The sequence below is a fragment of the Bombus huntii genome, chromosome 11 (genome assembly GCF_024542735.1).
Source record: "Bombus huntii isolate Logan2020A chromosome 11, iyBomHunt1.1, whole genome shotgun sequence".
Classification (NCBI taxonomy): domain Eukaryota; kingdom Metazoa; phylum Arthropoda; class Insecta; order Hymenoptera; family Apidae; genus Bombus; species Bombus huntii.
The window spans coordinates 7,126,975-7,153,714 of NC_066248.1; the positions used below are offsets into that span (position 1 = coordinate 7,126,975).

The 26,740-nt window shown below is 43.5% G+C and overlaps 1 protein-coding gene across 10 annotated transcripts in view; it reads left to right on the top strand.

Moving 5' to 3' along the window:
• The window catches only part of LOC126870824 (agrin-like), a 384,318-nt gene that overhangs the window by 35,563 nt on the left and 322,015 nt on the right, over window positions 1–26,740 (top strand). For 4 of the 10 annotated variants that reach the window (XM_050628845.1, XM_050628844.1, XM_050628847.1 and 1 more), the window contains exon 1: window positions 22,753–24,022. The exons of 4 other annotated variants lie outside the window; for them this stretch is intronic. The gene's annotated coding sequence lies outside the window, so the exon portion shown is untranslated. Of the gene's footprint in view, window positions 1–22,751; window positions 24,023–26,740 lie in introns of those variants that run through there. 2 more of the 10 variants (XM_050628848.1, XM_050628853.1) reach the window with 2 other exon arrangements.

Sequence of the window (26,740 nt, forward strand, 5' to 3'; positions counted from 1 at the left end):
AAAAATAATGTACTTTTATTTCATCATGTAACGTCGTGTCAGTTGCATTATTCAGCATTAAATTATATATTATGCGAGAACTACCACGTGAAAGAGGTACACAACTTCTCTTATATAGTAAAACGTAAAATAAATTTAAAGATTATATATTCACATTGTTTACTCAAATTTGTTTTATTCAATTTTTCGTCAACACCAAACGCCATAGCGCGAACCACGTGACGCGCTTGAATATGCGTGCGTATCGACACTATCGATAGTTACTAGTCGACGTTGCGTTCGATTGAATTTCGATAATCTAAACTTCAACGCAGTTTGGAATACGTGACGGTTGCGTTTGTTTGCTTTTCGTTCAGATCCTTCGAAATAATTGGATATTGCGTGTTAGTTCAGTTTGTTCAGGAGTAATTTCGATATTTAAGTAAGATATAATATTACGATATTCAAATAAGATATTTACATACGTCAGTGTGCCAATGTGCTACGCATCGAAGAGGAGCATTCGTTGTGTAATATGTATGTATATGAATTTCATCGTATGATTTAACTAATATTCTTAATAAACTTACCGTGAAAGTAATGTAGCGTTGTTTGATGTTATAACGAATTTTAGAAGATGTCGATACCCGCGTGATATGTCTTAGGTATACAATTATAAATTAACCAACAATTGCAAATAATTATTCTCGGCTTATTCTCAGATTTTAAGTGTGGTTATGAATTGACAAATGGCGTCTAACTTTGCATTATATTTTCAATAAGCTGCATGTACAGCTTGATTACAAATATTTTAAGCGAGTTTGCTAAATTTTTGTTGAGATATTTTATCGAACCAAGTATTCTATATGTCTATTATTCATATACATATAGAATATTTCAATTATCTCTTTCACGTTCGTATCTTCATTATTTTCCGCGATATAAATATATGTATGCTGATGTTGAAATGATTTCAATTTTTTTATGAAAATCACACAAACGAAATGAAACTAAAATTCTTATTTAAACATTACGAATCGTCGAATTCGAAAAAGAATCGAAAGAGACGCGTTGAATCGAGGTATACCGAGTTACCATCTCCCGAAGATAAATCGTTTTGAAAGCGTCCCTTTCTCTTACAAATCCGATTCGCCATCTCTTCTGAATACCCGACGAGTATCACCCACTGTTCTCGATTTTATTAGATTTTGACGAGCAGAGGTACTGCAATCGTAATATGGCGTAGCGAGATTTCAAGAATTTCTAGTTATTTCTAGAATTTCGTGGAAATTATCTACGAACCCCCCAGCCACAAATTTATTTATCATTTTCGAGCGAAGTTCCAATAATAAATTATGACACAATTTTCTGCGTAATCACAGCGCAATTTTGCAATTTTCATATTATTGTGCGTGCGTCTCGAGAGGGAAAGAAGATGTTTAATCTGAACGCGTCACCCTTAATCCATCAAGCTTTTATGGCGTATCCTATTCAAAGAGAAGGCAATATTCTTAGGTAGAGCAGCATGGCTTATACCAACGACGACGAATAAAATTTCTGCCGGAACGAAGTATCTTGCGGGGAGAAGTCCAATGTCTTGCGTTGGATCATCGATCACGTCTTCCGCAAGGGAACCCTTTCTGATTTCATACACCACCCACTTGCTCATTTTCAGACAATTTTTCTCCCCCTTCTCTTCTACCTTTTCCTCGTGGCCGGTTCTAAGCAACGTTGACATTCGAGCGAAACGGATAACCCGACCGTGATGAACCTTATTATGGATCTCTTCGTTTCACGGCAGAGACATCGTATCATTCACAGTCTGCGTTCAATCATGCCGAACGAAAATTCGAGATAATTTTTCCGCCACGTGGCGTTTTCGGAAAGTATCGACGTTTAGAATTCATCGAGCGCGCGTATCTATGTTTTGTTAATTTATTTTTTCGTAACATTTATTTCACATTACGCATTTACTCGCAAACGATAAAACAGTAGGACACAATGCAAAATTGGTCGCATGATTTGTTCGTCGGAAAATGTAATAATTTTTTACTGTATTGCAGTCACGTACGTAATTTCGTGTAATATATCGAGGATGTTTCGCTTTAAATGTAAATGTTACAGTTTTTAGCGTTTTAGATATTTTCTCCTTTAATTGTTCCTCGTTCCACTCGTTTCCTTTGTGTATCGAACATCCAGAAACTATAGAAACATTGATACTAGAAATCTATCGCATCCATTATTCATCGAATCAGTGTACCTTACGATACTGTACAGTATTATCCTTTAAACTCGATAAAATCCGTGGGTAAAGGTAGATAATAGAATTCGTGGAAAGCTGCGTTTCTACTGTTGTTTGTAAACGCAAACAGATATAAGGAGTTAATCACTAAACGTAGCTGGTTACGTTAGATTCGTATGCTTGACAAACCTTTGAACTCGGTGTATCGTATCGGAAGACTCGTGCAACAATAGTAGAGACACACGTCGCTCTTGTGACATTTTCGTAGTCTCATAAATTTCAATTATCGTACGAATTCAAATACAAGAATCGACTGAGAATTTCTATACTACGTATCGCGGAGCAATCTCCAAACATTCGATTTCATCGAGTTGTATTCTCCGCTATTCTTATCCCTTGCTTTCTCAACCGATATCTGCCTCGTTCCTCGGTGTATTTCATGAAGCAAACAGCAGACAGGAAATAAGATTTATAAGGTCGATTGATATAAAGTCTCTAAACCGGATAACGTGCTTATTTTCCTCGGTTTCGATTGATCACGATGTACCAACGCAATTCCACGTTGGTGTTCGCTGTATTCTCGTTTTCTTCCCGTCGCGAAATAACATTGTCTGTACCGCTATATAGCCATTAAGTTTTTATTTCCTATATGTCGGGTTTTCCGCGGTCGTTGCGTACCTCCAACTACCACGAGTACGTTAAAATCACTACCCCTCTTTTCATCTCTTTCCCCTTTCGTTATCCTTTGTCCGCGTTCTTCGACGCTTTCTCCGAATGGCTAGAGGAAAGGTAGAAAGACAAAGTCGCGTGATGGCATCCTCTACGCTCGGTAAATAAATTGTCTCGATCTTATCAGGAGTAATAGGTGCGCGCACGACACAGATTGGTCGGCGTCGGGCACGCGAATTAAAAGTTACTGTCCTGCCTTGGCGCGCGTCTCGTGAAAAAATCCAAACCACAAGGAGAAACTCGTTTTATGTCGTTTACCATCATACAGCCAATCTATCGTGCACGGTATTTTGTTGGATCTCAAACGGTCTTGGGTCTTGCTCTGATTTTACCGCGATGTTAATTATCCCGGACTTTACCGTAGATACGAGATTTTCCTAAGTTTCTTACCTAAAACTAAGTTTGCGAGTTCCAACCTGCGTCATCGTACTTCCAACTTGTTAGACTGGTCGAAGTTCGTAGCCGGATAGACCTTCTACGTAGTAAATATCTGTCATCAAGGTCCGATTGCTGATGTAACTGGACAAAGTGTATCTTACCGCCTGCTAATCTTGTTTTCGTTTTATATTTAAAACCGGATATTTGCGCCGTGAGAAAAATAAGCAATCCGTACACATGCAGAAAGCATCCGTTGTTCTCTCTCTCTCTCTTTCTCTCTCTCTGTTTCTATACGTCAATCATCATTTCCTCGCGTTAGACAACGACGCGCTCGTGAAATCTTTTTCCCATAAAGGAAATCGAAGCGGTCGCCTTTTCGATTCGTCGCTCCCGATTTCCTGCGGATATATTTTACCGTTGGAGCTCTTATACAGCAACATAGTCGGTAAATGTCTTACGTGAAAGAAGTACGCTCGCTCGAACCACCAAGCTTTTCTACCCTCTGGTTTATCTTTTTCGTTTCTTTGCCTCCTTTCCGTTTCTCGTTCGTCATTTCCCTAGTCGTCTCAGGAGACGAGGGTCTGCTTCAAAATTTTTTCACGCCTCGTCTCTTTCTCTTTCCTCCTGCCTTTTGTTTCATTCCGTTTTCATCCACCGCGTTTCTAGCTTCACTCGCGCGAAAACATCTGCTTTCAACATGGGCCAGCCAGTTTCCTCTGACTTCCAGAACCGAGCTACAAAGACGCGTTGACCGAACGAGAGATTAATAGAAGATCTACATCTCGTTTATTTCTATCCGATTGATACGATTTTATTGGCCCTCTAAGATTTATCGACACGCTGTTTTGCATATGATTGATTCGCGTCGATTCTCTCGTTTCCTCGACGATACCGTGTCCTCTTTAGCTTCTCTTCCTTCCATCCAGTCCCGCGTTTGTTCCATTATCGGTCCTGATGCTATTGTACCGTTCTGTCGCAGAAGCGAATATTGGCTACGAAATAGTAAGACGTATCCCTTGGATTCTACCTCCCTTTCCATACTATCGCCTCGACACGATATTTTTCAAAGCATCCCGCGAGAAAATGGAACCTGCTTATTGAATCCCCTTTTCGCATCCTTGTATCGTAGTTGATGAAAATGTAGAAGATCGTATAGTCGAAGATTGACGTATTACGATTCGTAGAATTTGATGTTTCTCGAAACGATTGGTTTTTAGAAAAGTCTGACATACTGGTTGAACGGTTTTTAACTTACTTTATTTATTTATTTATCAAGCCTTCAACAGAGGAGTTTGAGAAACTTTAATCTCGTCGTTTATTGGCCCATGGGAATAAGCAAAAAAGGCTTTCATTAGTAGAGAGAGATATTTTTTCTGGAAATTCTCGAGTGCTGGTCGGCAAAGCTCAAGGTTCAAACGCTCCGTTCTCGAAAACTTAATTTTGAGAATTTAAGGTCGTATAACTCTGATTTCGAAAGTTCGAAACATAAAAGCTTTTACTTAGGAAATTGAAGCAAAGGGAAAGTTGTTCTAAGACAAACCGATAAGAGAGGAATCGAGTAAAACGTTCTATTACTTTATGTCGCCTACGATCCGATATCGTCGATTTATTACCGACGAAACTTGATGCAAATTACAGTAAAAAATGGCTAATTAGAAGCGAAGGAACTCAGAGTCGCGATGATTAATTTCAGCGAAATGTAAATGTTCGTTCTTTTCTGTTTCAGGTGAGTTGGTAAAACAATCATATTTGTCATCCATGAATTTTTCCGGGACTAATGGAAACTCTTGCGGTAAGACCTCTCCTTGATTTACGAGCTCGGGATATGAATGTGCAGGTGGGAGGTTCGGTAGAAGTGTCGGGTGTGAGTTATTAGCTGAAAAATATGTTTTCGCGGAAACTTCGGATTAAATTGACAAAGGGGCCAAGTTTTCAGCGTTGCGAATTCCGCCGACCCAAAGACGTGATTTATATTCGCATTAAGAGATTTTAAAAAAGGCTTCGACGGATTTCGAACAAATTTGTCGACTATGATCGAATTCGATCTCCTCTTCATAATACGGCCAAATCAAACCATTTCGTCCTCGCGTTTGCTCGTTTACAAGTAGCAGCTAATATTTATACTTGTGCACCGTTATATTTCGTTATGATGCACTATACTTTCGTTATAAAGATTCTATCGCGTTTAATCTGTCGCATTGAAACTTATTAATTCTCTATTATTCAACAAAGCTAATCAACGCGATAAACGTTGAAACGTAGATATACGCGAATAACAGCACATCCTAGTTTCAGTGGCATACGCGTTATAGACGCTTTAATTTCGGATTCTCCGAGAAATTCATATCCCGAGTTAAACGACCACCCAGAAAGTGCTCACCGACGGTCTCTCTCCAGACGTTATTTTTGTTTTTGCTGGCCTCTTATTCGTCTCTTCACCTCTTGTAAATAACTACAATTAATCCCGGATTGATATGCCGAATTCTATTATAATTGGATTAGATTAAACGGAAAGTTGTAGTAGTGGTGTGTACGTACGATGGTCGCTAACGAGTGGTACACCTGCAAGACCAGCTTCTCTACCTTAAACACAAATTGAATATCTTCCGCTCTGGCTTTACCGGACAAATTAAATCGTATCTTTCCCCGGTGGAAAATTTAACGACGAAATTAACTTGGTCCCCTTTCGTGGCACCATCCTGGGCCCTGGAGGTGGTGGCTGCAGCCTTCCGCTAACGTCAGTCATATTTAATTGTGCGTTTAACGTACAGTCAGTCTCGCTAATTATCCGCGTATTGTCGAGAGGCCAGGTCAGTCGGAACCGTGCAAATGTTTATCTTTAATTGTCCGCGTACACCGGCGTCGCGATATACGAAGAAATAACCGGCCGTTTTCATCCACGCGGTCGTTGACTGTTGAAGTTGCGGTCGCCGGTTGTAAAAGGAGTAAAGGGCGTCGTGGCGGTGGAGTAGGGAATATCTAGGAGACTCTGGGAAACTTTCAGTAGGATGGTAGGACACTAACCTGGTTCGACTAATACTGGTGAGGTTTCGTCTACTTTAACCCAACCTAACTTAGCCTTAGATTAGACCAACGGACCATGTACTTGTTCACTTGCGCACCGTCTTTACCGACACGGTCCTCGACATAACCGTACCTTTCCGGTAGCTGCACTTTATACACGCCGTTCGCTGGGATTGCGAAGCAAAGATACATGAAAACTTTTCTTCAAGGAATTTATCCTCGTGTTACTCGCTCAGTCCCTTTTTCCTTCTCTTCCTCTTTGATTCTTCCTCCTTTCTTCCATCTCTGTTTGTCCGCCTCTGTTTTCGAGAATTTTTTGTCATTTATCAAATAATAATCCTAGAAGAGAACGTCGATCGGAACTATCGTTTTATAAACTAGTTTAGCCTCAAATAGATTTTCGAGTATATCGTAACGCATGACGATATTTGCGCGCGAACGTTTTGTTCAGTGCTCATTGAAATTTCAACTCTATGTTCGAAAGTATATTCACGAGTGTAAGTACGTTTAATTTTTATTATTTCGGATCCGTGATCGCTCGGTATCGAAATTAATTTCCACTCGTCTATATTCGTGTTGTTGTTGGTGGACTCAGCGGTCCACCCTTAGGCTCGAGCAGTACATAACGTTCGTTTGACGGACGCAGGATCTGTAGCGAATCCGACTGTGTGTACTTAAGGAATCGACGCCAAACATAATTACAGGTTTCGCTCGTTTGCTTCTGACAAACACTCCTCTCTAGCTAATACGGTCAAATACATTCCTGTGTTTCCCTCCAAGTTCGGAACTCGATCGCCGGTAGCACGCAGCCGCGACTATCGTTAAATCGCTTTCGTATCGTTTTACTCCTATATCGGAATTTCTACGGGTCATTTACGAATTAACATAACGTATGGCACTGGAATACTTGGTTTTACTGTTTCCTTGTAAACTTCGTACGGGGAAGTTCGAACTTCTCGAGCTCCGGTGTACTTGGCGTAGTTTCTCGTTAATTCTGCTTCACGCATGGCCATGAAAGCGAAGAAAGCAGGCCAGGTTTGGCTTGACACGCGTAAATCTCCCGCATGTTAGTTAGCGTACGATATTTACGTTGAACCAGTAGATTCGCAGAATTCTCTTCGGAGACAGCCGCATAATTAGGTCCTGGGAGGACAGTTCCAGAAAGTCGCGTAACTTTGTAACAGAATTAAGCTACCATATCTCATTCTATCTTTCCGCATACTCTCCCGTTCGTTCATCCGGTTAGGTTTAAACCCCTTTCTCCCTTGTAGAATCGCATGGTCCCGCGTGATGTGATGTGGCGTTTCTACTACATCCGGACCGGCATATTAAATTCCTCCAAGTTTCTTCTCATTTGACACGTTAGCACCTCGTATCTTTACAGCCTGTAGTTGCGTTTCCTACGATTCGCGTTCCTATCTTCCTTCATCTTCTGCTCTCTCTCTCTCTCTCTCTCTCTCTTTCTCTTTCTTTCTCGTTTACCTTCTCGATTCATAACCCTCCTTCGTTGTTCTACGAACTGTGACCTTCGAGCACGTGCTTGACTTAAGCGCAATTTAATATGGTATAAGTTTGTGTAAGGAGTCAGGATGGAAACACAAGTTGCCGCGCCTAATCAAGCCTCGCTTTAACCCCGAGAACCGCTCCCTAGAGATGTTGGAAACTACTTGTATAACTAATAACCGCGGTGGGTTTCCAATCTGAAACTTGGCACGAGAAGAGTGCTGGACCTGCAAATACACTTGGCTTTTCCAATAACCGATGACGAGTATCAATTTTCTGGAAACATCGATTACGAGAAAATCGTTACCGCGTTCTTGATTAATTCAAGTAATTTTCCTTTATCGTCGTTATTATTATTATTATGATTTTTATTGGGAAACGCTAGCAACAGTTTCGCGTTCAGAAGATGACATCCTTTTGCTGAGACATCGATAGTCTTCATCTGATGTAATTAATGTCCACTCGACTTTACGGTCGTTAGGAAGTTTAACGCAAAATTATGGAGAATCCAATCGTGGCTGAGTTTCCTCGTCGACAGTGGTGTATATATACGTACCTTATCCGTGATATTTACTCCATAAATCTGACTTAATTAAAGTCGTACCTCGATACCTCGCGATTCAGACACCGGCAACAACGTTACCGTCTCGCATTCTACGTAATCAAGTGCATAGAACAAACTTGATAGAACGCTCTTTGATTAGAGAGTTTGCGAGCAGTCGTTCCGCTTTATCTGTCACGCGGGGATAGCGCGGAAGCGAATCCTCGAGAGCCGCGCGTGAGACTTTCGTTAAACTTATTCGCGCTACCTTTCTGTTCAATGGATTATTGATTTACAACGTCTCGGTTCCAAAGTGTTTGATTCGTTGCGCGGAAATCGTCGTACTCTTGCTATTTCTCCATCTTCCATTGATCGAAAACCATATAATACCATTCAAAAGCACGCGATTACGTCTATAACGTCTACAAGATGGGGTGAAAATCGTAATATACTCGGTAAGGAATTGATTCCACGTTAGCCACGGCAAGGAAATTTCATATTAAATTTTTTATTTATTTTTTTTAAGAAGAATCAGCCATTTCGTCTCCTACGCCATATACATGTGCGGCTCGATAGGATATATACGGTCCTCAGCTATTTTCCTTTTTTATCGTTCAATATCTTGACTGGACAATTTGGACGAGTTTCGCGACGTGGTTCGTTCCGTGGCGTATTAAAAGTGCAACGGATAAATGTCGTGGTATTCGGTTAAAAGTTTCACAGGAACTGGTTGTACGAAAGGGTAATATATTTCGGTTGCGATTTATGACTTCCGACAAATTTAAACGCACTTCATACTTCTCCGCCGATAGGTATCGATTTCTGGGCGCACGGCTGGTGCCACGACTTCGATATAATCGCGTTATTCCGGAAGCAGTGTCGTCGTGTGCTCCTCCCGGCTCTTCGTTTTCCGTATTTGTCTTGTCTTCCGTTCTGCTCACAAAAGAGAGCAACCGACGACAGAGAACTGAATATCCTTGCTGGTAGCGAGGCGTGCGAGGCAGAGACGGAGAAATGGTCGGATAGAGAGGCAGAGAAGATCAAGGACGAACGTCTATGTGAAATACAGCGTGCGAGACCGCCAGGCAAAGAGTAGTGACGGAGAAAGAGGGGGGAAAGGAGGCAATGGAATTTGATATCGTGCGCAAGACCAGGAAAATAAAGTGGAAAAATTCCATCTGGTCAGACGTATCAACCTCTATGTCCTTCTGGCGGAAAGAAGAGAAAGTAGGATGAAGGTACACGAGGACAACTCGGCCAGACACTCAATACACCCTTGCTCGATTCGCGGGAAAAGCACCGCTGCAATACCGGGGGATGAAGATTCATAGCGCCGACCAAGAAATTTATTACATTTTCGGTGTATAGCCGGGTGTAAAGAATTCGAACGATCCAACGTTTTGGTTTCTTTTACCCTTACCTTGCATCCAAGAGACAAGTTTTGTCTCTTGCACGAATAATCTTTTTCGCAAGGTTTGCGGTCCAGAAAAGTGAACAAGAATTCATTACAACGGAAAAACTGTTCTCCGACGGTATTCATTCCTCATCGAGATTCTATCACGTGTACCTCTCTTAGTTATATCTACGAATGACTACGAAACTCGTTTTATCTTAAACGATATTAAATATTTGTTAGAAAATTTACTTAATCTCTTATCGTAATCGACTAATCTTTTCAAATTCGAAGACGAATCTCGAGGTATTTTTATCCAACTCCTACGATATTTAGAAGGTTTAGACGTCGTTGATTTCGCTGTGCCCTCATCGTGTTTCCTCTCGTCGTTCTTCCGTCTCACGACTCGTTAACTTTCGCGACAGCAAAAAGCGTTGAACGACGAAACTGGCTGGTACAGTCCGGAGTGGTTGGCGACGAACCCCTGGTCCGGGTGTTGGCAAGCGTCGCGACGCGTCTCGTCGCGTCGTTCATGTTCACTGTTTTCGTGTGCCATCCCTCTGTCCATTCGTTTGCGAAAGTGGAGGACGTCGGGCCTGGCGAAATTAAAAACATTTACTTCCACGAAAGAAACACGAGAGGCGAGGGTCGCCGCTCTCATAAGCCGGTGACACATCTTGCAGCCAAGGGAAGGAGTAGGATGAGCGGAAAGCTCGTGAAACAGGCCAGGGCAACGGAGGGGGTAAGTGGAAACCTCCTACTCACTTTCGAGATGTACACAGGCTCGTGCCAACGTCGGGCGAAAGGAAGCAAGGGGGATGGGGAAGGATGAGAGAAAGGACAAGTCGGGAATACCAGACAACTACGACGGTGAGAATTAATTTGAGATATTGCGCTTACCTGGAGAATTGGATCTGGATATCGGGGATTTTGAACGTGTTCGTGAGATCATTTATATCCCGTGCAACGAACGTCTCAATCGATACGAGATACAAAGGAAAAATTTATGAATAGTCAGAAGTCTCTTCTCGCGAATGCTGCTTTAAATTCGTACAATTGTCTGATCGTTGCGACAATAGATATTAGAAGCGTCAATTCGTGTTTAATGCTACTCGTTCATAAAAAAGTACATACTTTGTCGAACTATAGATTGGTACGATCGAAAAGCGAATGAATTTCGTTGTTGTTATCGAGGACTAAAACGGTCGTTTCCACCAACACAAAGAGTCTTGCTTCTCGAGAGGCGGTTAGTTGCAGAATCGAACGAAACTTTACGCCGTTGCTCGTGATTCTCCGTTAATCGGAGTCTCTCGTCAAAGCTGGAACAGCATCGAATCCAATTTCTGAGTGGCGACGAGCACCGTGATACAGTCCACGTGACGTGAAACGGGGATAGCTCTGGCTAGAGGAAGCTCGGTGATGGAGGCTGCGTAAGCAGATTACGCAACTGTGTAATTGAATGGGCACTCTAAATACCCCGGCCGCTAATTAAGAAGGCGATCAATCGATTATCCCAGCCGGCATCGATACACGTTCCTCCTTCCACCTGGTCCTCCTGATCCGCTCTTCTAGCAATGTAGCCGTGACGCCGACCAGAGATTCGTAACATGGTTGGCTGTTACCGGAGGGGGTTTTAACCCTCCTCCACACCCCTTGCTGCGCCACTTGCCACCCCTGCTAAGTCTGTTATCAGCAAACCCCAGCCTCATCGGAGACTGGTGTTCGGCTAACTGCCGATTATTGCCGGCGGCATAACCTTCGATTAAAATCAAAGCCCGCCCAGCTCGTTTAACGGTCTCTTTAGGTTTCCCAATAAACGAGCTGCACAAGAGACGTATACTTCCATCTCGTTTCCCTTTACGTTTCGTCGATAGAAAGAAATTTCTATGTTGTCCGATTTCTCTCTTATCCAGCAGGTGTCATGGATAAGGTAGAGGGCGCGATAACAGGTATCCGTTTGAATTTTTCGAAATGATCGACGGCCGAAGATTGTTAACGAAGTCGATGAACGGTGGTTATTCGTGCCATGGTTGATAATATCTGAAATATTGAAGCGTTAAGTTGAACGGTTAGCATTTTTCATAGAAGATTATGCCTGAAGGTAAATCGTTGATCCTGGCGACGCGGTGTGGAGGAGGGCGAGCTTTCGAGGGATTTAAGAGCCGGATGATAAATATTAAAATAACAATTTGAATTCCACTTTCGTTCAAGCTCTGTCGGAATCCCACAGCATCGGGAGAAGGTTTTGCAAGAAGGAAGGAAGGAAGGAGGTAAACTCTAGAGCGTGCGGATACTGTAGATTCATGCAATAATCATTCTGCGTGCTTAGTCTACGCTTTGGCGCGATCCATTATCTTTTTTCCCGCTTTGTTTCTGCATCGTGAGACGTTCTTCGCGTCGAGAATCAGAGACAACGCGAATTTCATTGGGCTAAACGTATATTTTTTGCGTTTCGTGAATTGAACACGTGGAAGATAGATAGACCGATGTTTCGATAGAATCTTCAATTCTACCGCGCAGAAGAAGAACCGCGCAAGATTAGACGTTCGCCACGGGTAAATTCGAGCTATGATTGGAGATACGGCGATAGAGAAGATCGGTGTATCTATGAATTCGCTGTTCTATTATACGAAATCGATCAGTCAGCGCGCAAAAGTTGCCGAGCATAGTTGTAGGTTCGAATACGAATCTCTTTCTCCTATCCTGTCTATGTAGGTTATATCGTAGATACATTCTTGTATTTGATGCGCATCATTGCTCGCTTTGAGCCATTATTGTACGAACATGTGGCACGCGAAAGTCCATTCAAAACTAACCTGACGAGCAACCTAATATCGAAAGTGATCGTTCGCTTCTAAATTCGGAATTTCCATCATCGAAATTACCTTCCGTTTATACGAGTGAAATCGCCTTTAATCTGTAATTTCGTGCAGCCGTGAACGCTAACGATAAGTAAATTCGACTCATAAATTTCGTGACGCGAAAAATCTTGAAACTTTGGTTATTTTGCTGAGAGGAAGGGAAGACCAAAGCGCGAAAATTGATATAAATTTTCCATTTTAATGAAAGTCCGATAACACGATTGTGCACGTTAAAGCGGTTGCTTAGACGCTTGGATATTAGCGTATCCCGAGAGGGTGGCGAAGATAGAAGGACGTTGCGGAGGTTTTCAAGGGTTGTAGAGGCCGAGGGGGAGGAGATGGTTGGTCGGGCATTCGCGACAAAGGCTAATTGCAAAGCACGGGAGAACCGCGTCGCAAACGGGAACAAGCCCATATTACGTCGGAACACACAACCAGCCATCGTTACCCCATGTCCCTTCTCTTTATCTCTCTCTTGTAGTAGCTTTTGACGTCTTTCTCGCGCGTTTCCCCTCTGTCGATCCTTGCTTTCTACCTTCGCCAGCCCCGTGACTCGGCTCTTTCACGTAACACGTTACCTGCATGCACTGACCGGATACGGTGACATCGAGGACGAGCTCGAGGTCAGATGACACCTCGAACTATGCGTACGCCGTAGAGAAACGATCTACTAGTATGGTCGACCATGGCTGAACTATGGTCCATCAGCTCGCTAACTCGGGGTTGGTATGATACACGCGCAAAGCATCCCTACAGAGTGGCGCGACCAGGTAAACCTCGACCTCGAGACCGCATCGCATACAATTCCCTCTACCCCTACCGACGGACCCTTTCACAGTGAATTCAACCTTCGACCGTATCCAACCTTCCTCTTCCCGTGTCCTCTGTCCGTCTCTCTTTCGCTCCGTCTTTATCATCGACGCTTTCCTCGCTCCTCTGTGTTATGTATCGTTCAATGCTCGGTCACGTGTGTCCGTATTCACGCTTGTACACGCGTGGTTGTGTGTACAGAAGCTCTTTCGGTCGACGATGACAGGCACTAGTGTGCTTTCTCTCTCTCTCCCTCTGGACCGGTACAAAGGTGCTAATTGACAATATCGCGAGAATGCACGAAAATTGGCCGGAACAACGTTTAACGACGTTAGAAAATTCGTTAACGCCAGGCAAAAATGATCGATCATAAGCGGCCGGTGCCTTTCGGTGTCGCGCCACATCGCGTCGCGTTTCATGCACTTTGCTTCCCCGTGAAATTTCGCGCCGCGTCGATGCACGCGACTAATTCGATCACAATGGAAGCTTTAAACGGGACTTAATCGAATTGAACTAAATGAAGGTTATTTAGTTGGAATATCGTGTCTGGCACGTGAAATTGATACGAACGCTTGGTACGGCAGGCAATTAGGATGGAACGACGTTCCTTTCTCCTGTACATCCGCCGGTCAGGGAGAAGACAAGAGAAATCTTCGGATCGAGCTTCCTAAGGCATTTGACGATTATGGATCGCAGCTCGTAATTGAATGGATAATTGAAGCGATCCTTATCAAAGCTACGAACGTTATGGAGCACGGACACGGCAAACACGAGCTCGTTTGGCTGTAACTCCGTCGACCGGGCTCTTTCACCTTCTCTTTGAATGCGCCAAGAACATTCTATGGATTGGTAAACCAACCTCTAATTAATTGGTTAAATATTGATCGAAGAGTAAAATTCCGTGTCCTGAATGAAATTTGCTCGATCGTTCGCGCGAAAGACGATCGCAAGAACGAAACAAATATCCCGTTGCTGAAATATCAATCGATTCGCGAAATACGAGACTGATAACGCGGCGTTACATTTGAGTTTAGAAATAGGATATCGACACTATGAAAATGTCAAACGTTTCGATGGCAACATTGTATTTTTGATACAGGATACGTTTATCGACGTGTTTTCAAATCGATGTCGAGATATAAATGCTCGTACAAACGTGGACATAAAAGACGATCAGTGCGAAATTGAATTCCTTTTGCTCTCGGTCCTTCGGTTTGCCCCTGACGGCCATCTTGAAATTCCATGATGTTCCATAGAATCGCAATATCCCGTAGCATCATGACACGGCATTGTGAGCAGAGGGTTGCGAATGACGGCTTTCATGGCTATGGATATCCAACGATGCATTGTATGTACAATTTGTGACGTTGAACAGATTGACGCATTAACCATTGTTAACAAACTTGTTGTTCGTTATTCGTATATCAAAAAATTGTTGGAAAATCACATTCGGTATACATCCGACGACAAAATAGTATTCTTTAAATTCTTCAATCGATTGCTATTAAAATTTCCAATTCGTAGAATCTTCGCGTTTCGATGTCGATATCCAATTTCAAAATCGATTATCGTCATCTAGCCAGCCTTATACTCGAAGAATCGCGAATTTTTAGCAAGAGGCGGAGAAGGCTGGAAAAGCGTAAGGTGGGCGAGTTACTTGGCATGCAGGACGAGGATAGTCAGGGCAGGAATTCCGTATGGATTAAGTAACCCCGTGCGCATAAGCCCGGATAGAATCGTGTACACGTACACAGGCTGCACGCTCGAAGCTTTAAGCGTACATTTTTAAACACCGTGCTGCGACTCCGTGAAAAAGCTCGATTTATTCGTCGTTTAACGAAACTTGATTTAGCGCTAGCCACGTTGCCTTTCCTATCCACGTGCACGGATTAAAATCGTCGTAACGATGTTTCCCAGTAATTTCGTCCGCATTGCTGTCTTTTCCATAAAAATGTTGTTCTCAAGGCTGCGTTTAAAACGTTTTTACGACGCCAATTGCCGCTACTACTATCTCTCGATAGTATGGAAAAAGAGACGTATCAAACTGAAATTCAAATTTCAAATTTCGAATGCCAGAATTCAGAGAATATTAAAATCTTAGCGACACAATCCTATTCCTTATCTCCGTAGGTGTATCTATAATTTTCACGTATAATAACACGAGCAATATGTTTGGCAAGGTGCGAGGGTGTCAGACAGATGTTGTCAAAATTGTCGGCCTCATTTTGCACGGCATGTTTTTTCACGCTTTCTATATATCGTGGCTCGTTTTCGACATTTTTTCGCCCGGGACATCCTCACCCTGTACCATGGAGGCGAATGGAGAAAAGACTGGACGAAGATGCAGGGTGACAACGCAATTTCGCGGTGAAAACACGGCGGGGAACGTATAAAGAGATTGTCTTTCGCTGTAGCCCGCTTAAAAATTTGCCGAGCACGGAATAAAAGTACCCTGGCTGACGTCGAGCGGGTTTACGTTTACGGACGAGTGTGCTAGAATTACCGGAGTCGGATCGACGTTCCCTTATGTTTGCACGCCAACCAACAAGGAGTAACGGCGTCCCTTGTTATGCCGCGCACGAGATAATAAACCTTTCGTCGGGGCAACCATAACCGGTACGTTGTTTCGCGTGGCACGGTTATAAACGTGTCCGCTATTCACGATCCCGTTCGACGAAAGAACGCACCGATAAACAGCCGTGTTATCGTCCTGCGATTAAATTTTCCTCGACATCCACCGAGTTAAATTCTTGTCAAAATTGTACAGATTTCTCCGTTAATGGCATCGATACGTTTTACGGGAGGAATGACTCTACGGAATACGGACCGTGATTTGCAAGGTAGCGAGGAGCACGCGATGGCACCGAGTCGAAAATTTTCGCGAAAGCGAACGTTCACCAAGCCGCGTTAAATCCAGCCTCGAGGCTCTGTTGTAAATATAATCAATGCTTTCTCGTTTATCCGCTTTCGCGAAAACCGCAAAATAAACGTCGACCAACAAACGAGAAAGGCAAAGAGGAGCGGAGCTACGAGAAGACACGCCATGCTCATAGCAGCGGCAATCTTTTTGAACGTATCGGCTTTGCTTTACGTATATTTCGCATACGCTGGGCTCGTACATTTTCCTATTTTACACCGCTGCTCTGTTTTAGCCAGCGGACGAGCTTTACGAACTGGTTACACGTATATTCGCTGGGAAGCGACGTTTGAGTTTGCGGCACGTTAGTTGGCTGGAAAATTTCCGAAATGGATAACACGACGATGAGATTCGAGTCTAGAGAGAAGGAACAGTTTTATTTAAACAGATGGTTAATTTTCCTCGCAAGAAGTCAAAGCGTCGGCTTCCATGGTTACAAATGAAATCTGTTGACGCGCCAACTTCTCAATTGATATTGTGCGCGGCCGAGGTCGAGCACCGTCGCGATCACTTTTCAACTTCGATTGTTTGCCACTGACTAGTCGATGCGTCGCGATTCTAAGCCGATTCTTCGCCAACTCGCGAACTTTCAAGAATATTCGCATTGTTTACCGTTTCAGCGTTTCGCTCGCCGTTGAAGTCGCGTCGATCGGTTTAATTGAAAAGTAACAGGCTGCTTTTCACCGATAGGCGGTTTCACAGATAAAGGCTATATTTTATAGCTTAAGTTCCGGTAGACGGTATAATTAAAACGGAGGCCGAAATAATCGGCGTATCAACACCGTAACCAATTTCTCTTCGTCAGGTTTTCTGATGCCACCGATTAAATTCCCGAGTCGAGTTCCGAGAAAATTACCGAGTCTTCCTCGTCTATTTCGGTCGTTCGTTAACGACGTTGTTAGCAAGTGGAAATTGTCTTATCGTTAATGATTTCGCGAGCGAATTAAAAGTAGGAGAATATCGACCGCTGCGCCAATTCAAACACCTCTCTGCCTATAGTTGGAATTCACGAAGGGACATTGATTTATGTTCGACTCTCTGCGACATGACACCATGAAAAATTAACGCGTCCATGAATGTACAAACGGAATTTCGAATCTCGCTGAGAGATCGCAACATTTGACATCGACCATGCGTCCCGATGTATGCGATGCATTTTGCAGCGCGCTCAACAGCGGCCCGTGGAATGTTCGCTAATCGCGTAGAACGACATCGATCGAATTAATCTGTTTCGCGTTTATTAATAATGTCGCAACGCACGACGCGCTCGCCCAGTTCGAAATAAACCGGTCACGTTCGGTGCGGTGCGGCGTCGTCGGAGTCGCGTCGTGCCTGATAGGAAACGATTCTGGGGGTAACATCGAGCGATCGACATTTCGCTGCTGCCTACGGCCATTAATTAACACATCGCGACTGGCTGATTAACATATTATCGCGGCAAGACAGCCGTTGGTGTCGGAAGCAAAGCCGTCTTGGTTGTAAGCACGGAAGCGGTGAGATTGCGTTGCCTGGGAAGAGAAGGTGAAGGTGGAGGTGGAGGATGAAGGGGGAGGAGAAGAGGTTGAAGGAATGGTACGAGAAAGCAAAGGAAAGGAGGAAGTAGGAGACTGAATGCTGAGATTCAGCCTTTCAGAAACGAACAATAATGGCATGGCGGTGGTGGGGATAAGGGTGGCAGGGAAATGGCAGGGATGGCGGAGCCAGCGCTGGAGAATCCCTCCAGGCACGTTCGACTATTAACCCCGCCGAGATTCGGAAACGCTCGGCGACTGAAACCACCGTCTCTACATCCAACCCCTTCTAGGACGTTTGAACGAGACTTCTACCCAGCCGCAGTGTCACCGTAACAAGGGTGAACTCAATCCTCGAACAGGCAGACACTACCGAGGGACCCTGAATCAGTCTTCTCCGCCTTCATCTCGCCCGTTTCGTTCCATCTCTATTTTTCTGACCCCGGCGAGTTGGCATGATTAAAACAAAATCGTCATCGTTGCCTTCGTCACGGCTACGATTTTCAGGCAACGGTGGTCTAGCGATTTACGAACGAAACGCAGTCGAGCACGTAGCAACGTCTGGAACGTTTAGATCGCCTCGGTCTCCTTTGTCCCTGAATAGAACCATCGATAACGTCACCGGGAATGGTAAAGGCGTTCGAGTATACGGGTTTCGAGATTAAAGAAGAGACATCGTGGTCTCGAAGCAACGCGTTTCAAAGTTTCATAAGTCGTCTCTTAGACGAGAGAAAAAGAGTTGCTTCCGGTTGGAGAGCGAGATCGATCAAGCAAACCACCGGAACAGGATCTCGTTAAGGATAGAATCGTCGAAACGATTTTTCAGCGTAACAACTCACTCGGCTGCTTGCTACGATTTTAAACCGGAGCCTATCGTTCTAAGAGTGCTGAAGTTTCCCAGATGTAGATAGTAAATAATTAGACGCCAGGATAAATAAATTACTCTAATGGATTCGTGGCATGTACCGTCGACGGAAGATCGGGCACATGATTTCTAAGACGGTTTATTAATGATCGCCGGATGTCGTATCATTGTATATTCATTTCTGCGTTCATTCTATCGCGTCTTCTCCATGGAGTTAGATAAAAGTGGGAAACGCCGCGAAACAATTTGTTATCAAGCGCAGCGATACCACCGCGAAATATATCTTTACGACATAAATAGCCATGTGTACCTTCCCTCCATGTATAAATCACTCCGTGACGGTTTTAAGACTGATTCGTGAATAATTGTCGTATTTTTGAGAGGCTTATATCTCGGTGATATTTCAGAAATCTCTTTATCACGCTGTTGTGTCGCGTCGCCGCAAGTGCTATTCTTTTCGTACACGCGTGCACTGGTCAATATTCAAACGTTTTCCGTATATAACAATGCGGACGTTTTTATGCAGCAGTGATATCTGCAGTGACCCAGAAAGATATCGAATGATACACGTTTTCGTACGATATCGAAAATCATTGGAAATTTATGCATCGACTGTGTGTGAAATTCCCGTTATCGTGTACGATCGAGTACAGCCACGACGTTGATTGAGAAATCGTATGAGCGAATAGTAAATAACGAGACCACGAACTTTACGCAGTTCTGATAGAGGTTCGTATTCGTAAGATCATGTTGCAGACTCAATGGGCGCCATTGGCGATACCCATATTTCAGACTTAGCGTATTATCGGGGTATTACGTGTACAAGCATGTTACTGCTATCTACAGGTACCTACATATGGATATTTACGGATATGTGTGTCCCTAGATGAGGTTCGTATTCCCATTATCTCTAGGCGAAGTTCAAAAGTTCAACAATACGGAAGGAAAGGTTTTATCCTATTCCTATTTCCATTTGCAAATAACTCACAACGAAAGATCGTAATTCACATATAGCATTGTTTGCGATACTAACTTTTATTGAACAAATTTTAACAATCATATACACAGAGAATATCATTGTTCTTAGCGACATTACATTATATATATATATGTCGTATACAAGTACTAAAAATCTGAACAAGTATGGCCCATCTATGGGAACGTTGCTCGCGTAACGCTCTTAAGGTGATTGAACAGTTCAAGTTGGGACATCGTTGTAGACGCGTTATCGACGATTGAGCGGCATTTACCTCTCGAATTTACTAGCTGTATCCGCGGTGTAACAGTCTCGTAACTCAGCACAAACGTTTGGATGTTGGGTGCGAAGTCGTTTCGAAACTTCTCCGAACGCCACTGTGCCGGAATACATATTTCGAGTCAGTTGCTTTTCCTTTCTCCGCCAGCCGTTCCATTCACTTTTCTTCGTATTCGCGGACTGGCAGCGTCAGCTTTCCACGCGAGGTTACGTTTAGAGTTCGGCCAAGTTGGAATTTACCGTATGCTTACGCGAACAACGGCGCATCTGGCTGCGCGGCGTCGAACACGCTTCCACTATGGTGAGCGAAGGAGACAAATGGGACGAGTCACCGGCGAACGCGTCGATGAAAGCGAGACGGAGCGAAAAGAGACCGCCACGCCACCGACATGGCGAACCGGGTCGCCGGAGGGGTCGCGCAGTATGTAGGCTAGTTGGTAAAGGCAAACCCGAACAATTTGCCGTAATAATCCGATAACTGATAATACTGGCAATTTGGTTGTAGCTAAACGGATCTCGCGGCGTTGCGTTGCGTGCGTTATCTCGGTTATTGTTATTGTTCCTACTCGATGACCGCTGAAGCTCGCGAGTTGACGAATTCACTGCGTCGCGTATCGATATGCCGAGTCTATTCTGTGCCCTTCCTTCCACGTTCTCTTGATAAGATAACGATAATGATCGATCGAATTTATCGTTATTTATTTATTTGCAGTAACACTGTTTCTTCAAATCATACGTAGATATTTACAAGTGCAACAATTAACATACTGATTCCACACGTGATGCGAGATAGTGAGATTTCAGGAAATACCTCGTGTGGGTATATGTATTAGGTTATTCTATAAATAACGCGGCTTTTTCATTTACGTAGATTAGGTGAAAATAAACAACTATCTGTTGGTAATTAATCAGTGACCTTCCTCCCCCTTCTCTTTTATAATCGTTTGTTATCTTCGTACTGAGTTTTCCGTTCTATTTTTGGTAAAACTCTTATCGTGATGAATTCCATTGTTTTAAATTCAGCTTTCGGAAGGTGTTATTTATGGAATGACATAATATAAATCTGTAGTATTTATGGAAGATACGCGCCAGCTTAATTAATGCAATTCAACACAATTCTGGTCTTTACAACTTCCAGATGTAACCAAATCTCTCGAGGATCTAAACTTTCGTCTCAAATCCCATTCAGTTTCTTTGCTCTTTCGACTTTAATCTTGCCTTGTGTTTTTCTTGACATACGGACGATAAGTTTAATCATAGTACTTGTGTAAGATTCCTATTCCAAATTTCAAATATATTTTGTACTACTTAAAAGCTACCATTTAATGATTAGTCTCTAGTCCGGATGATATGTCAAGTGTCATAAACTACGTTATGCTACGATCAATCTCAGATTTCGGTAACAAAATGTGAAATATGATCGACGGTAAAAGTGAGAAAGTTCTCCAGCTTTAAGTTGGAAACGCAACTCGAATTCGACATAGGACCGAAAAGACCCGTGTCACTTTAACCGAGCGAGTCAAAGAGGGCTGGAACGTGGACGAATCGCTACTCGGAAGACTCTTGAACCGACGTCAAGCGGCGAAACGCGCTTGCTAAGTTTCTCGGAAGTGGTTTTAGGACTGATTGATTTCTCACATCGAATCGTCGATACCGACTCTGAAAGCGGAATCGGAGGAACGCGAAAAAGGGACAGACAGTGGAGTAGACGCAGATGGTGCAACGTAGAAGGTAAAGGCAATGGGACAAGAACAGAGAGCAAATCTGAAATTCCATGGGTTAACCACGGAAAACCGTTGACTGTATCGAGAACAACAATTCGATTGATTTATCGTGGTTTACGTTAATTAATCGATGCGAACGTTCGTGAATCGCAACGTCGTCCTCCGGTACTGCTCGTGCTTACGTTACATCGACTGATTTTGCGACAATATCATCGGCCGTTGGCTTTGTTCTCTTTTGTTCCATCATAGAGCGTTCATCCGCTTATTTGTTTCATCTTATCCAATAGAACAAAATGCTACAGAATTACACGCGAACTGTCGATTAACCTGCTTTACCCTATACTATCGAAGCGTATTAATCGTAAAATTTCATTGTAAATAGAATTCATCTGTACATTATCGGATTTAAATGTAACTTATAGCATCGGAAACTAATTGCGAATTATATCCAGTATTTAATGTTCTATAGCGAGAATTTCATTTTCGTAGAAGAAGAAAGAAATTACGTCGAAGCGGTCCGTGAGAAAGCGCAGTATCTAAGTGCTGAATTGTAACACGTATAGTTCGAAAGAAAAGATAAAGGAGGAAGAAGAAAATGTAAGGCATGGGGTTAATTCCCCGATCGATTAGGTCGTTTTTACAGCGTTAGCTTAGGCATCGTAAATTTACCGATTCTCCATGTATGAAAGACCATATACACGCGCGTCGCATACAAGATCCGATGTTCGATCGTAGTTAAAAGAAGGTTAAAAAGATATCAGACGACTTACGATTTCGGCTCGTTATCTGTTTCACCTGCACAAGCAACGCAGGAGTAGCGAGTGTCAAGCATAAAGTAGAAGGAAGACTCTCGTCGGCTCGTACACCTGACGCAGGCGCGGAATACTCCATCCCTCTCCCTTGGACTGTTTATGCCCTCTGCACCCCCAGCCACCCCTTATCGCTATGGGGAACCGACGAAGACGGCGGACACGTTGAACGGAGAGGAGTCGAGTCGAGTTTCGGGGTTTGGGGTCGGCTGACAGTCGTACCGTGCTTCAGTCGGCCGGCGAACTCGCGTGCCGAGCCTTCGTCCCGGTGACGTTCCTCGTCGTCGACGGCGACAACTGCATCCTGTACCTCGATCAGTTAGCCGACACGATGCAAACGACATTCCCTCGACGAGGACGCACATTTTTTTACGCCTGTCGGGTATCGTAAAGTTCGCGTCAACGTCGCGTCGCTGTCCGCGATTCATTCGTTCGTAAAGACAGTTTCGTTTAAAAGTTTCCTTGCGAAGTAGAAACGATCGTTCGTACGCTCGATTTTCTCAATCACCGGTAGACGTTCGAACAGAAAGCGCATTTCCGATCATGAGGATGCCTAATGAAAGGGTGGCCAAGATTACGACAGATTAAATATGACTATCGTGGACGAAGGCACGAAGGATTTTATACCGGATCACACGAAAACTTTATCAGTGTACAGTGGATGAAGTGACGTTCGATGGAGTGTATGTGTAGTGCGTAGAACTTAGCAAACGAAGAACCCTCGAAATCGTTACCACTCGAACTCGTTGCAACGTCTGGAAAGCGCCAGGAAAGAAAATCCATTAACTTCTTCTGTATTCGGTGCTCGGTGAGATCCGTTCAATTTTCTTCATTAATAACCCAGTGAGTGTCCGGTGGCCGAAGTTCCGTGAAACTTTTTCCGCCATGTACGATCCTACGCTCGCGATCCATTAAAGTCCATTAAGCGTCTGCTCTTGGCACTGCCGGAAGTTGGAAAAATCTCCGCGGAGGCTTGCTGGCAATTCTCTTCGCGAGAAACATCGACACATTCATAACCGAACGTATTTGTCGTATCCTTAGGCAGAGGCGACGATCCATCGTTGGCATGTGTATACAAACCGGTGGGAAATATTACGTCGCAGAATTCGGTGAGCTTTATGAGCGGGATGGGTCGATAGCAGACTCGTGATAGCTATCGTTTAGCCGATGGTATTGTTCGGTAGAGATATCGCGTTCGACTATGAGAGCCTAAGGAAATCGAAAGAGGGAATCGAATGGCCTGTCTCAGCTACCGTGTAATCCAACGTTAACGAGGAAAGGAAAGTAAGGGTCCTGCAGGATCGGTGAAACGTGTCTGTCAGTGAAAGGACCGGTAGCGGGTCTTTTATTTTTCGTCGACTTCGTCCTTGGAGAGTGAAGTGTCGTAGAAACGAGAGGGGAGGATTACAAAAGAAGAAGGACAACGCGTGTTAATTAAAGAGCAGCAGAGACCAGAGAGAAACGAACAGCCAGCCTGACAGGTAAATATTTACCGACGCCGCGGCACAGTAAAATCGCAATTTCAGAGCGCGCGTTTTTCTTTCTCTCTGTTCTTCCTCTATTCATTGCAACGTTGAACGAACGCTGAACAACGGGGGCGAGTATGTACCAAAACGAGTACAGCCAAAAGGACGATCAAAAGACGATACAGGACGATCGAGTTCTCGTATATGGATTCATCTTGGCGTCCTAGTCGCATTGTTGTGTTTCATATACAAACGGAGTGTAGAATTTTATGTGAATGATACGCGTGAATAGATTTCGTTCGTTCTTAGTTATTAGGAGGGGGGTGGGGATACCAATGCCTTCCTGACCGCTCCTTTCATCGCGTACGAATTTTTGAATTTTTATTCTACTTTTTTTGTGATCATCTTTCTTTCACGTGAAATTGGATTTTTTAATAATTTATTCGTGCCTCTCGTTCTTCACAGAAATAGTTCCTTTCTAATACATAAGTTAGACACGAATCGTTTTGTTTCCTGACAAGAATACGTTTGATATTTCCATCGATGTCAGACTGTAAGAAGGTGAAAGCGAGAAGTAGAAGGAGACGGTAAAAGGGAGCCGAAACTTGATTTTTTTCTCAGTTTAGGCTGATACCGTGCGACAAGGGAGAATAGGGTCTACGTGCGAACACGTAGCGTTACGCCGCACACGACACTCGAACATTTTACGTCCCACTGAATTAGAATCACGGGAAGTCACGTGACCGGATGCGTTCTACACGAGTAATCGATCTGCCAGCTGCCATAATTCTTGCCTACTTCACGTTCGCTACGATTTCTACGTATGCACTGGCCCTTCCTACACCGTGAATCGTTCCCGTGGATCGCTCTACACGCGGCGTTTTCAAACTCCAAACTACATTTCGATAAATTAATGTCATCGTTGACACAACCTTTCAGTAGCGTGTAATAAAAATCACTGGAATTTTTTCCGTTTGTGCTTCGACGAGATCAGATTAAAACACGATCGGTCGAATCCTCGCCGTTCATCGATGTTTTATACGCGTCAATTTAATGCTTCGTTAATACGGTCTGCTGACATATTTTATAGCGGTGCGATTGACTGACGGCACAACATTCGACTGCCCGGTCACGAACGTGATAGACGTGATCGGAGTTTTACGGTCAGTTCTGATATCGGTGAACCTCCCGGGTAATGCAACCTGGTTGTATGCTGTAAAGATCAAGATCGCGGTGGATTATTCCGATACGTTCCGCTCGTATCGCGACCGCTATTTCCACTTTGTAGGTGGTTTAACAGAAACTGACTGGAATCGCAACGATCTGTCGGAGATTTTTTTTTATGAAAGATACGAAACGCCTTCGTTATTGGAATCTTAATTGGGTTTCACGGAAAATTTGTTTGCGATCTGACTGAACGCGAATGCGAACGCAGAGTCTACGACCGATCGATAATAATCGTGCAGGTGATTTCTATCGAGTCGCCGACGGAATGTTCGAGGTTCCAGCTATCTCGTGGTAATTCCGCGAGCATTAACAGTCTTAATCGCGTGAAAGTTTACCCGGAAGTTCGGTGTATCTGTTTAAGTTGGCGCGTTATCGGAGAAATCGATTGGCAAGCCAGGCCTGTTGTAACGATGGCGCTTGAGATAAAATTCTGTTTGGACGAGTAACTCCGAACGGAACCGTAACGAGGCTGTCTCCGCACGTCGTGACGGTTTTACGGTACTCGCGCTAAACTAGTCTTGTCGAGGACTTCCTCGATGTTTCCCCTGGTCTGCTATCGGCAGCAACGATAACAACGGCCGTCTAATTGGATGGAATATCCAATGGAAGATATTAATAATTAAATGATCATGGCTGTTGCGTGTAACATAACAAATATTAGACGACGATACAGTATCGTTTTCACAAGAGTTGAAATACACCGGAAATTATTAGTTAGCGTTATGATTATGTGGGAAATTAGCAAAGAGTCCGTGGTTTTGTATCATTGTAAACAGGAAAATATTATATCCGCGGCTATTATCGTATTGGTATTATTGGTAACTTTATCGGTTAGCTTTAATCCTTTGTTACGTTAATACGGATGATTTTCCGTGTTAGACAAATGAATTGTCTCTTTTTTCTTTTTAATTGGTATATACGATCGAGGCTGGTTTACGATAACGCGCTAGTTAACGAAGAAGGTGGAAGGAAAACGGATCCGTATGGGATCTGCTGCGCGGCCAGTAGTAGTATCAACGACTCAGCGGACATGGGTTTCCGTACCCGACAGGTGATTAATTATCCCGTGGCAGCGTGAAGGTTTTGTTCCCCATTAACATCAGAGACGCGTACGCGCCTTTCTCTGTAAAGATTCGATGTTCGCTGTTTCTCAAAATTTATGTAATTTCCAAACAAGTAATATCTTTAATACGATATCGAACAGAATTTTATTAGTACTATAATTATAATTACGAGGTTGGAGAGTTTGAAAATAAAGAAAGTTATAAACAAAGAACGATGGCCCCGATATGCGTGCGTACGAGAATATTGGAATATTAAAGTTCGATTAATTACTTTATGAATACAGATATTCGTTTTAAATGAATTTATTTTCAAGGAAGCACATACTGAAATATTATGGATAGAAATTTGCTTTTGTTCCCCTTTCGAGTTTTAAAATGTTGTATCTTGTTTCATCGACGTTACGCTGAGAGTATATTGTATGCGAAATTAGAATTTATGTTA